Source organism: Marmota marmota, unplaced genomic scaffold (assembly GCF_001458135.2).
Source record: "Marmota marmota marmota unplaced genomic scaffold, marMar, whole genome shotgun sequence".
Lineage (NCBI taxonomy): Eukaryota > Metazoa > Chordata > Mammalia > Rodentia > Sciuridae > Marmota > Marmota marmota.
The window spans coordinates 12,492,996-12,507,711 of NW_026000211.1; the positions used below are offsets into that span (position 1 = coordinate 12,492,996).

Below are 14,716 nucleotides of genomic sequence, written 5' to 3' on the forward strand. Positions count from 1 at the left end.
TCCCCTTGTGTGCCTTGAGAGACGCCGACCACTCCGTCTCTACCTTCGGCTGGCGCCCCAGCCTAAGACAGCGCTTGGATATTTACATATTTTTAGGATGGTCCCTCCCCCTGGCCGAGAAAGCGAGGCTTCGTGGGAACCGGAGAGCTGCGGTGCCCTGCCTTGCCCACCTGCGCCAACCCCGAAGTGAGCCAGAGCCAGAGGGAGGGGGCGCCAGCGCGAGCTCCTCCGACCGCGGCAGACGCGCAGGCCTGGGTGGACGCCGCCGGGAAACGCAGTGCAAGTGGCCTCGGCTCCCTCTCTCTCCCCCCCGGGATCCCCGGCGTAAGTCACTGCCAGCCGCCTGGGCTGCACTCAGGTCCACAGCCCCTGCACACCCACGGCTCTGCACAGCTGTTTCTGGCCCAACAACCAATCGCTATAGGACAACAATGCGCGCGGCGCGCGAGGGGAGGAGGGGGCGATGCGCCGCCCGGGCCGGGGCGCTGGGCCCGGGACGCCGAGGTCACGCCGAGTTAAAGGCGCCTGGCCACATTGCTGCGAACCCCAACCACGATCCGCCTACTGCCATTTTTTCCAGACCGCCCCTATTTGGCTTTCAAAAAAAAAAATGCTTTCGAGCTGTAGACAACAAAAATAAATATTTTCCCTTTTAACACTGTATTTTATTTCACGTTTGGGCATTCTTTTTCCACCTGTGACAACGCAACGTTCAAAATCTTTTTTATGCTGTTGTGTCACAGTCACAGGTGCCAAGATGCAAAGACAGGGGACAGGGATATTAAATCTAGGGATATGCTCTTTAGGCTGATAACCGTGGAAACGCCAGCAGATTTTAAATGGTTAATGTTCAGGAAGTTCTAGCACAATCTGGTGCTGTTCCAAGGGTTGAATTCTTTGGGAGAGAAACAAGATTCTTGGAAAACCAGGCAGAGGCATTACAGAATCTAGAACTAGAGCGTCCATCGTTCAGTATGCCAAGGCTGCCCTCTGTAATCTGCGGCCAGTATGATCTCTCCCTTGGGATACCAGGGGTAAATAAATGACCACTAAGTCTCTTATGGATCTTATATTTACACTAATCAGTATTTATTACCAACTGTAAACCAATCAGCTAATGCTTAGTGACATTTTTTTTAAGTTAGAATTTTGCTAAAAGTCTCCTTTAAAGTAAAAGAACTGCTAAGAGCCTAAAGACTACCGCTTTAGAAGCTATAGGCTAAATGTGTAAAGAACCAAAAGGAAAATAAAAATAATTGTATTAATGAATGCAGAAGATACTGACCTTTAGAGATCTCTATTCAACAGTAAGTACCTCCCATGAATCAAAAATGGTTACATGAATGACTATAATAGTTTGATTTAAGGCAAATGGTGATACCTTTGGCAACTGTGATATTCATTCATTGAACAAATAATTCTTGACTCTTGTATATGCTAGCTAGCACCGTGATGAGTGCTGAGAGATACAATAAGTTCTGTGAAGAAAAAAAAATGACCTCTATGGGAAATTATGGTTGAGCTGATGATACCTACAGCATAAGGAGCTACCTAAGCAAAGAGTTTGGGAAATGATGTTTGAAAACATGGGAACAGCCCATGCAAAGGCCCTGAGGTTGGAAAGAGTCAGCTTCTGTTGGAAGAAATGAAAGAGGGCCAGTGTGGCTGGAATTGGAGTGAATGAAGTCATGAGGGAGGGGAGAGCCAGATCATGCAAGGACTTGCAAGCCATGTTAGAGGTTTGTACTCTGTTCCTGGTGTAATGTGAACCACCAAAGAGTTTAAAGCAAAGAAACAGCAATAGTTTTAGAATTTCTATATAGAAAGGGCTTAGAGAAGGGGGTCTGTTTGAAGGGAGGAATCAGCTAGGAATTTCCCAGAAAGTAAGTTTGAATCACATTTGACTTGAAATTGAAAAAATATTAACTTGTTCATATGAAAAACTGGGGGTGGGTTGATGGATATTTGGGGAGGAGGGCTACAGCTTCATTGAGCCACTTTTGAAAGCAGACCTAGTAGGACAGCCATATCATCCAGTGGTCAAGGCCAAACAACCTGACACAGGAGAATTTGACAGTCATATGCTGTTTTGTTAAATCACATCAGAGGGTAAAGTAGGAGAGGAAGGGCAGTTAGGTAATTTATTCATTGAATCAGATATTTTGAATGGTTATGAATAGAAGGTTTTCATCTGGCAAATAGTATATTGTGAAATGAGCCCTATCTGAAGAGACTGGACATGTGTAGCCACTGTTAAAACTTATTGTGTCCATCTGTTATGTGGAAAAGATTCACTTTGGTCATTTGTAACCCCCACATCCTCATCTCTCTCCGTCTACCTGAGCCAGTCATGTATGTGGGACATTAAGTGTCCATCAAGCACATTCAGTTTTGCAATCCCAGTATTCAGTAATAGAAAAGTTTAGCATTAAATAAAGAAATGATAAAACAAATTGATTTTATAGAATAATATTCTTGAATCAGGCTTAAGAACAATCTGTGTATATGGTATTTATATATCAAACATATTAGCAACACTAATGAAAGATTTGCTTTGCGATTCTAATTCATTTGTGTTATTGACTTTAGAGTCGTAATGTTCGATTGAAAGGGGTAAGAATTTTAACTTTGAAATTCTCTTCACTTAAAACTTTATGAAGTTTGTAACAGTTGAATGAATTTAAGGGATAATAAAATGTAAACTCCATGAGCCTAAGAGTTTGCTCTAGTGATTGTTGCTCTTTGTTCTTATTTTATTCATAGTTATTGCTCCAGGGGCTAGCAATACCTGGGGGTGACTAAGGAATGCCTGTGAAGCACAGAGGAAGATTTGGGTTGAAGCCTTCCCAGATACATCAACTGCCTTTTAAAAATTAAATGTGTAAGAGTATGACTTGAAAAACCAGATGAACTGGACTTAATGAAAATTTTGAAATTGTATGCATCAAAAGACATTAGAAACAGAGAAAAAAAGGCAAGACACAGAATGGAAGAAAATATTTGCCAATCATAAATATAATAAAGGATGGATATCTGGAATATATACAGGAAGCCTAAAATTTAACACAGCAACAAATATGCAATAACCCAATTCCAAAATGGCAAAGAACTTGAGAAGATATTTCTGCAAAGAAGATACACAAATGGCGAAAAAGCACATAAAAAATGCTCAGAATCACTTATCATTAGAGAAATGCAGATTAAAGCTATAATAAAGTACCACCTCACACCCATTAGGATGGCGACTGTCAACAATAACACAGAAAACAACAGTGGAAAAAAAACTGAAAGCAAGGTGTCAAAGAGATATTTATACATCAATGTTCATAACTGCATTCTTCACAACAGCTAAAATGTGGAAGCAATCCAAGTATTTATCAATGGATGGATAAATAAAATGCAGTATACATATTCAATGGAATATCATTCGGCCTTCAAAAGGAAGGAGATTCTGACACATGCTACAACATGGATGAACCCTGAGGACATTATGCTAAGTGAAAAAAGTCACAAAAAAGTGCTGGGGTTGTGGCTCAGCTGTAGAACGCCCCCCTAGCACGGGCAGAACCTGGGTTCGATCCTCAGCACCACAATAAAAATAAAGGCATTGTGTTGTGTCCATCTACACCTAAAAAATAAATATTAAAAAAAGTCACAAAAAGACAATTAGGTGGGCTGAGATTGTGGCTCGGCGGTAGAGCACTCACCTAGCACATGGGAGACTCTGGGTTCGATCCTCAGCACCATATAAAAATAAAATAAATAAAGGCCTTGGGTCCAACTACAACTAAAAAATTTTTAAAAATATTTAAAAAAAAGACAAATATGCAGGCCCGAAATCCCAGTGACTTAGTAGGCTAAGACAGGAGGATTACAAGATCAAGACCAGCCTCAGCAACTTAGCAAGGCCCTAAGCAACTTAGTGAAACCCTGTCCCAAAATAAATTTACAAAATAAAAATAAAAAGGGCTGGAGATATGGCTCAGTGGTTAAATGTCTCCAAGTATATATTAAAAAAAAAAAACTAATAGTGTATGATTCCACATATATGAAAACTCAGAATAGTCAAAATTATGAGACTCGGAGGAGAATGATGTTTGTTAGGACTGGGGGAAGGGCTAGTGGGGAGTCAATGAGTAGAAAGTATTAATCTTACAAGATGAAACAATTATGAAGATGGATGGTGGTGACAGATGCTGATGTTCTGGATTTATTTCATTTTGCTAAACTATATCCTTAAAATAGTTAAAATTATAAGTTAATTGTGTGTATTTACCTTGATAAAAATAACAACTTTTAAAAAATTAAATACATCAGGGCTGGGGATATGGCTCAAGCGGTAGCGCGCTCCCCTGGCATGCATGGGGCGCGCAGGGTTCGATCCTCAGCACCACATAAAAAAATAAAATAAAAATGTTGTGTCCACCAAAAACTAAATAAATTTAGTTATTTATTTTAATATTTATTATTTAAATAATAAATATTAATTTTTAATATTTATTATTTAAAATAAATATTTTAAAAATTCTCTCTCTCTCTCTCCCCCCCCTAAAAAAAATACATCAAATGTACAGATGTAATTAAGTATTCAAGGGAATGTATTTCATTGTGTTTCTAAATAAAACTAATGGTTGAGTAAAGGGAATTTAATCTTCAATTTGAGTTGATCAAATGCTTTTCAAAGTCAAAACTGTAAGAGTTATTGTTTCTATTTTTCTTATTTAAAAAATAAGCAGATTTTAGAAACCTCTAAAACTGTGAGCCCCCCCAAAAAAAACCCTTTTGTTCTTTTTAAGTTAATATTTCAGGTATTTTCTTATAGTAACAGAAAGCTAGCAAGTAAAGCAAAGCTTGATATTTGAATTTGAACCATTTGTATACTGAACATTAATTAATGGTCTAAGTATCTGTAAACAACCTTTGCTGTATATAGAATTCCCCACCTCCAACAATTAAAAGTCCACACTGACTACAAACTGTAGATTAAATTAAATCAGAGAGAAACTGAACTACTGAAGTAATTTTTTTAAGGTTGATTTGAGTAAAAAATAAATAAATGTAAACATATAAATGTAAGAGGTAACAGAACTGGTCCTGAACATGTATCCCAGAGAAGATCAATCTCAGTCCAGAACCTTCCAAACACATAGCAGCATAGATATAAGGAAGGTCATGGATACAATATTAGCAACTTCCATTAGTGCATTAAATTCATCAAATTGGAATTTCATGTACATTCCATTGAAACTGAAACCAAACTGCCCCTGGCCTCTTCTCTGGCAAAGCATGGCTTTGATGTAGTAACATGACTTCAGCATGCGAAGAGGAATAAGTGTGTATGCATTTACATAAGCATGGAACTTTGTGATTCAAATATTTCTTGAATAAAAATCAGAGTCCTAAATCTGATAATAATTTATCTTTCTGCTTCTTCCTGGAACATGAATTACAAAAAAATACTAGCAGTTTAATTTTATAAATACACTGAGTAACAAGTTTAAAAAAAATACACATACACACCTTGGTGTAAGGTGGTTGTGTGGCCTAGGTTATGAAACAGAGGACATCAGAAAAAGAGCCCGTCCCTGAAGGAGGCTTTCAGAGGCTTGTAAGATGGAACACGGAGGGGGGGGGGGATTTCTTACAAGATGAATATCTACACCCGTATATTCATGTTCACCTACATATGCCCTCCTAAGGCAGTAAGGTAGTGACCAAGGCTTTGTCCCTCGGGCACATTTGAAAGATGTTTTTGGCAACTCCTAGTTAGAACTTCATCAGAAAGCTCCAGCACTTTATGGTCTTTCCCAGAAGATGTTCTCTCCTCCTGTGGACCCCCACGTGTGCATTTAGTTCTGCATCTCTCAAAGCTGTGCTGCAGGGAATGCTTGTCCAAGGCTTCTTCACAGCTGTGATTTGAAAAGAGAGTTTATTGTCAAGTAAGTTTGGAAAATATTTTATTTAAAACAGGCCTGCCAGACCTCTCTGAGCTTTTGAATGTTGGTGTATATTGGAAACCTAGCCCCCCAAATGCTAATTGAGCTCTAAGAGGAAAAAGTGCATTTAAAAACTCTGAATCTTTTCTAGATCCTTCGGGTTACCCATGAACCGTGTTCATATCACATAACTAAACAGGCGAAGTCCCAGTGATGTGCCTGGATGTTGCCACTAACACCAGGGTGCTGCTAAGTCAGAGAGCTTAAAGACACGGCCTCCATAAACTTAGCTTAGAACAAGAAAGAAGAAAATAAAACGCAGGCCAGCAGGAGTGTGCTCCGGAGCCATGGCATTCAGTAGGGATCAAGAAGAATCTAGAAAAGTGAAAACTACCCCAAGTGTCCACTGATGGATAAATGGATCAAGAAAAAGTGGTATAGGGCTGGACGTAGCTCAGTGGTAGAGTGCTTGCCTAGAATGCATGAGGCCCTGGGTTCCATCCCCAGCAACACACACACATACACTCACACACACACACACACACACACACACTCACACACAAGTACTCACACACAAGTACTTACACAAGTATAAAATGGAACAATATTCAGCCTTCAAAAGGAAGGAAATTCTGACATATGCTATAACATGGAGGAACCTTCAAGCCATTCTGCTAAGTGAAATAAACTGGTCCCAAATGGACAAATGTATGAGTTCACTTATAGGAGGATCCCAGAGTAGCCAAATTCAGAGAAGCAAAGGAGAAAGAGGCCCACCAGGTGCCAGAGACAGGGATAATGGTTACAGAGCATTGGTTTGGGAAGAAGAAAAAGTTCTGGAGATGGATGGGGCTGATTGCACAATGATGCAAATGCACTTAATAAGAATAGAGTTCAAACAACAAGGTCACAGTCAAGAAGTGGCTTTGTATGAGCATGGTACAGAGGATGAGTTTTTGAATCGTTCTTTGAGCCTTACTTGCACACACGGAGGGTGGGGGAGGGGCACACGTTCCTTCCTTTATTATATTTAAAAACAAAGCCTAATATCAGATCATAAATACAAAAGAGAAGCTCAAAGGCACACTGACATGGTCAGGTTCCACCCAAATGTTACTAGAAAATGAGTTTTTAAAAGACCCATAGAAAAATGTTTTAAGTCTTTTTTTAAAAAAAACTTTATAGACACCGACATTATTGCTCTTTCAATTTGATACTAAATACATTAGCAAATGTTGCATTTTCAAATGCATCATCCTCTTATTTAATAAACCAATAATTGTTAAAGCTGAATTAAAGCCAAATCTTCATTATTAAATTTATTTTAAAGACCTGGCTCAAACCTCACTTCACATTTGATCAAATCCTAACTGCCTATTTGTAAATGGGACCATTTGTACTTTTGCTGGTCCATTCTGAACCTTATAACATTTCCAGATGCATAAAGATAACTGTAAGGGTATCTTGTCCTGTGACCTATGACCTGCTGTGACCTGTGACCTGAAGAAGAGGAAGCAGTTCTCTGCACAGCCTGGAATCATCCATGTACCCAAAGCTGAACTTCTGGTCCAGGCCTTACCCTTTCCAGGGCTGAAGATGTACAACTATGTTGGGTGCAGGACAGTCCCCTGCTCCCCTCTGCATAGGGCAAGAAGGTCCCCTCACGACACGCTTCAGTGATGACCCAGATTTCCCTACACCAGGGCTTGGCATGGAAAACAGCAGAGCACAGGGGTGTGGTGCGTGGGACAGTATCTAGGACACCTTGTAAAATTCAAATGCGGCTTTTCTGGAATAAGAATAGCAAGAGGGAAAAAAGGATGAGGAACAGTGAAAGGATGGAAGCCAATTGGGGACACCTGCACACCACCACGTGAGGCTTTCTCCAGCCACCTGAGGTCTCATCACTTTGGGGCACCATATGCTAAGTAGGCTGTGCCCACCTCTGCTCTGACCTGGAGCTTGCCACAGGCAGGAAGAAAGGAATTGCTTGCTTTGTTTTGCATAGCAAAACCAGCCCATCATCTCTTAATGGCTTCTAAAGTCTCAGGAGGCACTTATTTTATAATATTATTGTTTCTCACATTGAGGCCTTCACCAGAGCATAATGCAAAAGGAAAGGGGGTACACTGACTACTAGGCAAAGGAGGGACATAATTGGACATGCAGTTAAATTTTTAATCCAGTGAGAACTGGCTGCATACAGGCACAAAGGAACTCTGGGTTTGGAGCAAATGCTGTAAAACTGAATTTTGATGATGGATGCCCAATTGCATAAATCTATTAAAATACATCAAACTGTACACTTCAAAAAGGATGAGTTTTATGATAACTGTCATGAAATTTGTGCCTCAATAGAGCTGTTTAAGAAAAAGTTACCAAGCCACAGTGTGGAAAATAACACAGAAAACAAAGTGGTACAACAAATGAGGCGAGTCTGGATTTGAATTCCAGCCATAGAATGGAGAAGAGTGGACAGGAAGCATGGCCAAGTTACAGCCTGCTGAGCACACTGGGGCAAGGGCAGGGTCGGGGAGGACACAGGTCATAGAGGTCGCCAGTCTTGATGGACAGGTGACCCCACACATAGAAACTGGGAAGTCTTTTTAATTTTGATCTCTCTTTTCCTGAACTCTCTAATACTTCTCATTCATGCTACCTACTATGGCCCTTGTCCTCACAGTACTTCTCAGTGTTAAGTAATTCCTAATTACATATACTAACATTTTTCCTCTTGTAAACAGAACTGAGAATCTGACCATTGCCAAGTCCATTCAGAACTTGGGTCCTCTTTTGGTTTCTTGCTTGATGCTCATCTCCACTCTCTCCTCTTAAAACTCCACTTAGCTCTCCTATTTTTGATTACATTTAGTACAGGTGTTCTCAGTTTCACCTCCAATCACCCTTTCTTCCCATTTGCAATCCATTGAATTTGACAACATCCACTGATTTGTTTTAATGTCTGTTAGTGGATGATTTCCAAATATTTCTCACCATTCCAGACCTTTCCCCTGGATCCCCATGTCCTTATTTCCTTCTGTCAATTGTGTGTCTTCCCTGAATACTCCATGAACCATCAAGCTCAAGCTGCTCATTACACTAAATTCATCACCTTCCTGTCACTCTTCCAGCCTCTGGGTCTTGGCACACGTTTCCAGACGTGGTGATTAGTACGTTCCCACCATCCAGTCTTCCCAGACAAGAACCCAGGAACCATCCCCACTGCTCCTGTCCCTTACTGCTCTTGCTCCATGCAGCCCATGCCCATCACTCCACTCAATCTGTCACCATACTGTGTGTTTCTGTCACCTTCCTATGTCCTAAAGGCCTGAGCCAAGGCACTGGGCTAGGAGAGGGAGCCCCTAAACAGAAAACCAGCTCTGCTTACCAAAGACAACACAAAAAGTAACACAAATTTCAATGAAATCAGACCATGCTACAAAATGAAAATATTAAAAATTGCAACAAAATATATGACAAACTACATGTAATCATATACCTAATTTATTTGTTAAAATGCTTCCTTCAAAACAAGCATTTCAATTAAAAGAATGGAACTTCAGAATCAGTCACTGGGTTCATCAACAGTTTAAGGCCAAGATCAGTTTTTATATTTCAGTTTTTATATTAACTAGCCTGGAGAAGTCTCAGGGAGAAGTCACGTGTGAACACCGTTGGGGATACTGGGAAACACCAAAGCGTCTTCTCTGACAAGGCTGGGCACAATGAAGCCACTTACTTCTGCTCAATAAACCTTGCTACCAGATGTGAGCAGCAGAATCTGTATTTATTCTGCATATGCTGGTATTTAATAAAATCTATGCCTCCTCTTTGAGAAAACATCCAAAAGGCTCTTTTATCAAGCTTTCATGCCTCTCATCAAAACAGCTAAAATAAGTAAAATAAGAAGAATCCATAATCTGGCTGTTCACCTAACTGAAAGAAGCCAGTCCACTATGTTCTCAGTGTGTGGCCCATAAGTTGAATTTTGCAACCAGCCTTTCAAACTGTCTCCGTCAAAAGCACTGTCTTTACAAATTAGCATGTGCTGCCACTATATTTCAAATCTAAAGTTATACTCATCAGCCTTCAAACAGACAAAGATCACACCAAAATATGATCATTAAAAAAGTCAGGAGCAAGGAGGGCCTCTCACCCAGACAACAAACCCCATGTCTATCTAAACCCCAAGTAGATAAATACCAGGTTTCTTCTCATGAAATTCAATAAGCCTCTGAATGAAACAATACTTGATTGGAGTCACCAAACTTGACAAGTTGGGGGCGGGGGAGTAGAAATTAAGTTGCCTGATTTACATGGCTGACAATTTTAACAATCCATTAAGTACATTTTTAAATTTTCCATGTGCATCTCAGGCTTACAGTGTAAATAACAAGTGGTTAACTTTTGCTTCTACTGTCAAACTTCAGGAGGTAGAAGGGCACCGTCACCATGACATCTTCATGAACTTCTTCACACCACTCCTTCTATTGACCCCCAAACTCTACCTAACATCACAAAGCTGGGTTCCTCAGATGATCATGACAGTACCAATTTGTTTGTATTCAAAACAGTACATGCTGAGAGCCACAGCCGAGTCGGAATGGCCCCTGGCATTTTGCCAGAAGTAATGGTTGAGAGATGAGCCATTAAGATGATGTTGGATTGGTTCAATTATATATTAGACTTTTACTGTCCAGTAATAGGATGGCTCTTGCTGCCTTGGTTGGGCGCCCTGGAGTTCCCATTGAGTTCTCACGGGGTTCCGAGAGTGAGTGCAAGCGCAGCCAGGTGGTGTTCCCGGAGAGTTCCCGGGGAGAGTTCTGGTTGGTGTGTGGTGTGTTGCTGGAGGAGCCGCATGGGTGGCGTTCGGGAGAGTTCCCTGGGAGTGTGCGTGGAGTGCTGGTGGAGTTCGGGCAATAAAGTTTCCTGTTTGAAGATACAGGTGCTTTGTGGCGGCTTGTGATTTGTGCCCAGCCAGACTGCAGGCAAGTACACAAAAATGTAGCTGTCATCCTTGTAAATGATGTGTATCTTATTTGAATAGGGCCTTAACGTACTTTGCCACATTAGTGGACTTTTGTGTGGTAGAAAGTATTTTTTCATGGTTACTCTCCCACTCATTACAAAATCATGAAAATTATGGGAGCTGCAAATCCCATTTAATGAGCAGATAAAGTGCATTAGGAAGAAATATGCTAAAGTAAAACACAGCATTTGGACCACACAGAAATCGCCTCCACCTAGTGATACTGCCAGACTCCCCTGTGGAACATGCAGCCACAAAACTGACCCACCCAGCATCCATTCTGGTATCAATTTTTAAGGCTTCCATTTATTTTCTAGTTTTATTTTAAAAAAAATCACTACAAATAAAGTTCTCACATCATCCCCCTATGCCCCAAAGAATCATCTTGGGCACTTGCTGCAATGTATAAAAGCACCAAGCAATGTCCATTCCTCAACAGTTATCATTTCCCATCTCAAGCCTTCTTGGAAGCTGCCCTGTTTACATGGGATGCTTAGTGCCTCCTGGGTTTCCTCAAAAACCCTCATTTATCCTCCAAGACATAAAATAAGGTCAGTTCTCCAAAGATTTTCCATCTTCCTTTCTTTGCACTCCTATTTCCCTGCAATTAAAAGTCCTTGATTTGCTTATACAACAATAAATGCTCTTCCTATTATCTCGGTGCACAAGGTAATGCCATAGAAAAATATCTGCCTGCCCTCCTCCTGGCTCATGATCTCCTCAAGAACAAAGGCTGTTTAGTTTATTGATCTAATGTTCACAGGGCACCTGCTATGGTTATAAGTACTGGAAAACAAAAATTTAAAAGCAAAACTCTATAAACAACCACAAGAACAAAATCCTCCATCATGAAGGAGTCCACTCTAATGGGAGGAGCCCATTAAAGCCATTACTTAGCAAGTTGTATAGAGTATACAATGGTAATATGTGTGATGGAAGAAAGCAACACCACTGCCTAAGACTGAAAATAATGCCATTTGTGATTCAAAATGGGATGGCCAGGGAAGATGTCACATAATTAATCATTTTATGCCTGGTGCATTTCAAAAAATAGTGACATGGCTCCCAGGCTGCAAAGCCTGGCAGCTGGCCTACTAGGCCTTGCGGAGAAGAGGCAGCAGAGCAATGGAGAGGTGGAATGGCCGCCTGGGTGGGTTGGAGTGGCTGGGGGCAGCAAGCGCGGCCTGCAACATGCGTGGATCCCACCATGCAGGCCTAGCGGTCCTGAGGTGCTGCAAGCCAAGGTGCTACGGCCTGTCATCCTTCTGTGGCCAGGCCTAGATGTGGTAAACACACCTGCTGCAAAAGCCTGCTACCTGCAGCACAGCAGCCCAGAACCTGCAAGCACAGACCACTAGACAGCCTTCACCTCCCATTCCTGACCTGCTGAGACAAAACAGAAGTGTGACACCTGACTAGAAGTCAGGACTGGGGAGTTGGCCAATAGTGTTAGTATTTCCAAATTCTAATTAGCATAAATTTGGACTAATAGCATGTTTACAAACCCTTATTGGCATTAAGTTTAAACCAATAGCAGTGACCCAGGTGCTCATAAACCCTCAGACTAGCACACTGCGCGGAAGAAAACCTGCTATGGGTTTTTCTGGTCCTGTGTCTATTCTTCAATAGATCCTACTCTTACACTCACTCCTCCTGGTCTGTGGATTTCATTCTTCAAATTCATGAGACAAGAACTCTGAAAGAAGAAGAAATTGATAGTGAGCTGCCGGGGTCGGGGGCATGGCCTGCCATTAAGAGTTGCAACATTTCTCGACTACAGAGGCCTACAGCTTGTGCAGACCCCACCTGGCAGCAGAAGCAGTGAAGTGAGTTTCATCTCAAAACTCCAGTAGAGCCTTGATAAATGTGTGCCATGATGTGCTAGTGTTAGGCCCCCTTCGGTGCTATGTTCCTAGCAGAGGGGCATCAGATGCCATGGATTTATAAAGTAGATTTAGGATAGTAAAGGAACAAATGTTATGTCTACTTCATCTTCTCTAATATCCTGCACAGCCACGAATCGGTAAGAATTCTTGTGTCTCAGGGAAAAATAAATATTGCCTTATGTTTGCATAGGACTTTCTGTGGTTAGGATCTTATATGTCCCCAAAGACCCATGTGTTGGAGCCTTAGACAACAGGGAGGCAGGATTGGGAGGTGGTGGAAACTTGAAGAGGTGGGGAGGTCTTTAGGTCATTGAGGGCATGCCCCTATGCCCTCTGGTGACCTTCCTGGCCATGAGGTGACCAGGTTTTGTTCTACCATGTACTTTCACTGTGATGTGACACCTCGGCTCAGGCCCCAAAGCAACAGAACCAATTGATCCTTTGGCTCCAAAACTATGAGCCAAAATAAATCTTTTATATTTATAAGTTGATTATCTCAGGTATTTATTATAGTGACAAAAACCAAACACAGGACTTTACAATTTATTGAGCCTTATAAGCAAAGCAGGGAAGGCAGGGATTATTTTCAGAATTTAAAATGAAAAACCCAAAGTTCTGAGACAGAAGCAACTTGTCCAAAGTCATACAGAGGTCAAAGAACTAGAATTGCAGTCTTAGGATTTCTAGACCAGGATTTTTTTTTCTGCCCTATCCACCATATTTCTATCATGCCTAATGTGAGCAGTAACTAAACTTAAAGCTTCTCTTGTTCACTGTGGTTTATGTGGTCTGAATGAAGTTCATGTCAGTCTTTCTATTGCTAGAATATCCCCAATTTTTAGGTTATCTTGTTAATAAATTATTATGAATATATGTGCATGTAAACTAGAAGACAAATTTATCCAGATGACTAAAACGCCTTCCCCAGCGCATTTATACAGATGGTGCATGAGATTTAGAGTTAAATCCATACGCCTCCTTCAGACTAATCAATCTTGAAAGTTTTCTTTTTCTCAATTCTGTTTGCAGGTCACCACAGAGTTGCTTCCCAAGCCAATGAAAAACCACACTGTAACACAGATGGATTTTAAAGGCTGGATCCTTTTTCCAACACGCGGCTTCCTGCAATTTAAGGAAATGCTATACTGAACAATTAAAATCATATATCAAAAAAGAAGCAAAACTCAAGTATTTCCTGTTTCATCAAATTACAGTAATTGTAAAAACTAAGGCTCCAAATATTTAAATTCCAGACTTTATTTAAGAATAACTTCTTTAGGGCTGGGAATGTAGCTCAGTGGTAGAGCACTAGCCTAGCATATGTGAGGCCCTAGATTTCAGTCCCAGAACAGGAACCAAAAAAAAAAAAACCTTCTTTAACTCCAGCAATGATAGGACTTTTGTGTGATACCCTTCAATAATTATAAACAACATTTTCAATGGCAATGTAAAATGAAAAATATAGAGATGTTATTATTTTAAAACTTCTGCTAAGACCATTTGAAAGTCTTTTAAAATCTGTTTCAATATTTAGCAGTTTAAGTAATTAAGCTTATGAATACTAACCTTAAATCTTCCTATTATTATTCACATGATATGTTAAAGGTGCCACAGTATTTTTATTTCAAACATAGGAGGTCAGAAAACCTAGCAACAGTTTGCTGGAACTTTAATTAGAGTTACCACGTTACTTATTCAACTAGGATTTTTTTTTTTTTTTTTTAGTACAAAGGATGCTATTGATTACACTAGAACAAAACATTTAAACCAGTATGCTCCTGGGCAAACTAAAACTTAAGGTCACCCTACTTTAAGTGAAAAGAAGCCAGTCAAGATAATCTGTTTTGTTTTATAAGAGAAACAAA

General features: G+C 40.5%; 1 protein-coding gene and 1 long non-coding RNA gene across 5 annotated transcripts in view; one reads left to right on the forward strand and one right to left on the reverse strand.

Annotated features, from left to right (window-relative positions):
- Nucleotides 1–14,716, reverse strand: part of Stox2 (storkhead box 2) — a 222,609-nt gene that overhangs the window by 109,703 nt on the left and 98,190 nt on the right. The gene's annotated exons all lie outside the window — the stretch shown is intronic.
- Nucleotides 41–14,206, forward strand: LOC125612889. The gene is made up of 2 exons (XR_007343376.1): nucleotides 41–324; nucleotides 13,881–14,206. It is a non-coding gene; the product is annotated as an uncharacterized LOC125612889 (long non-coding RNA).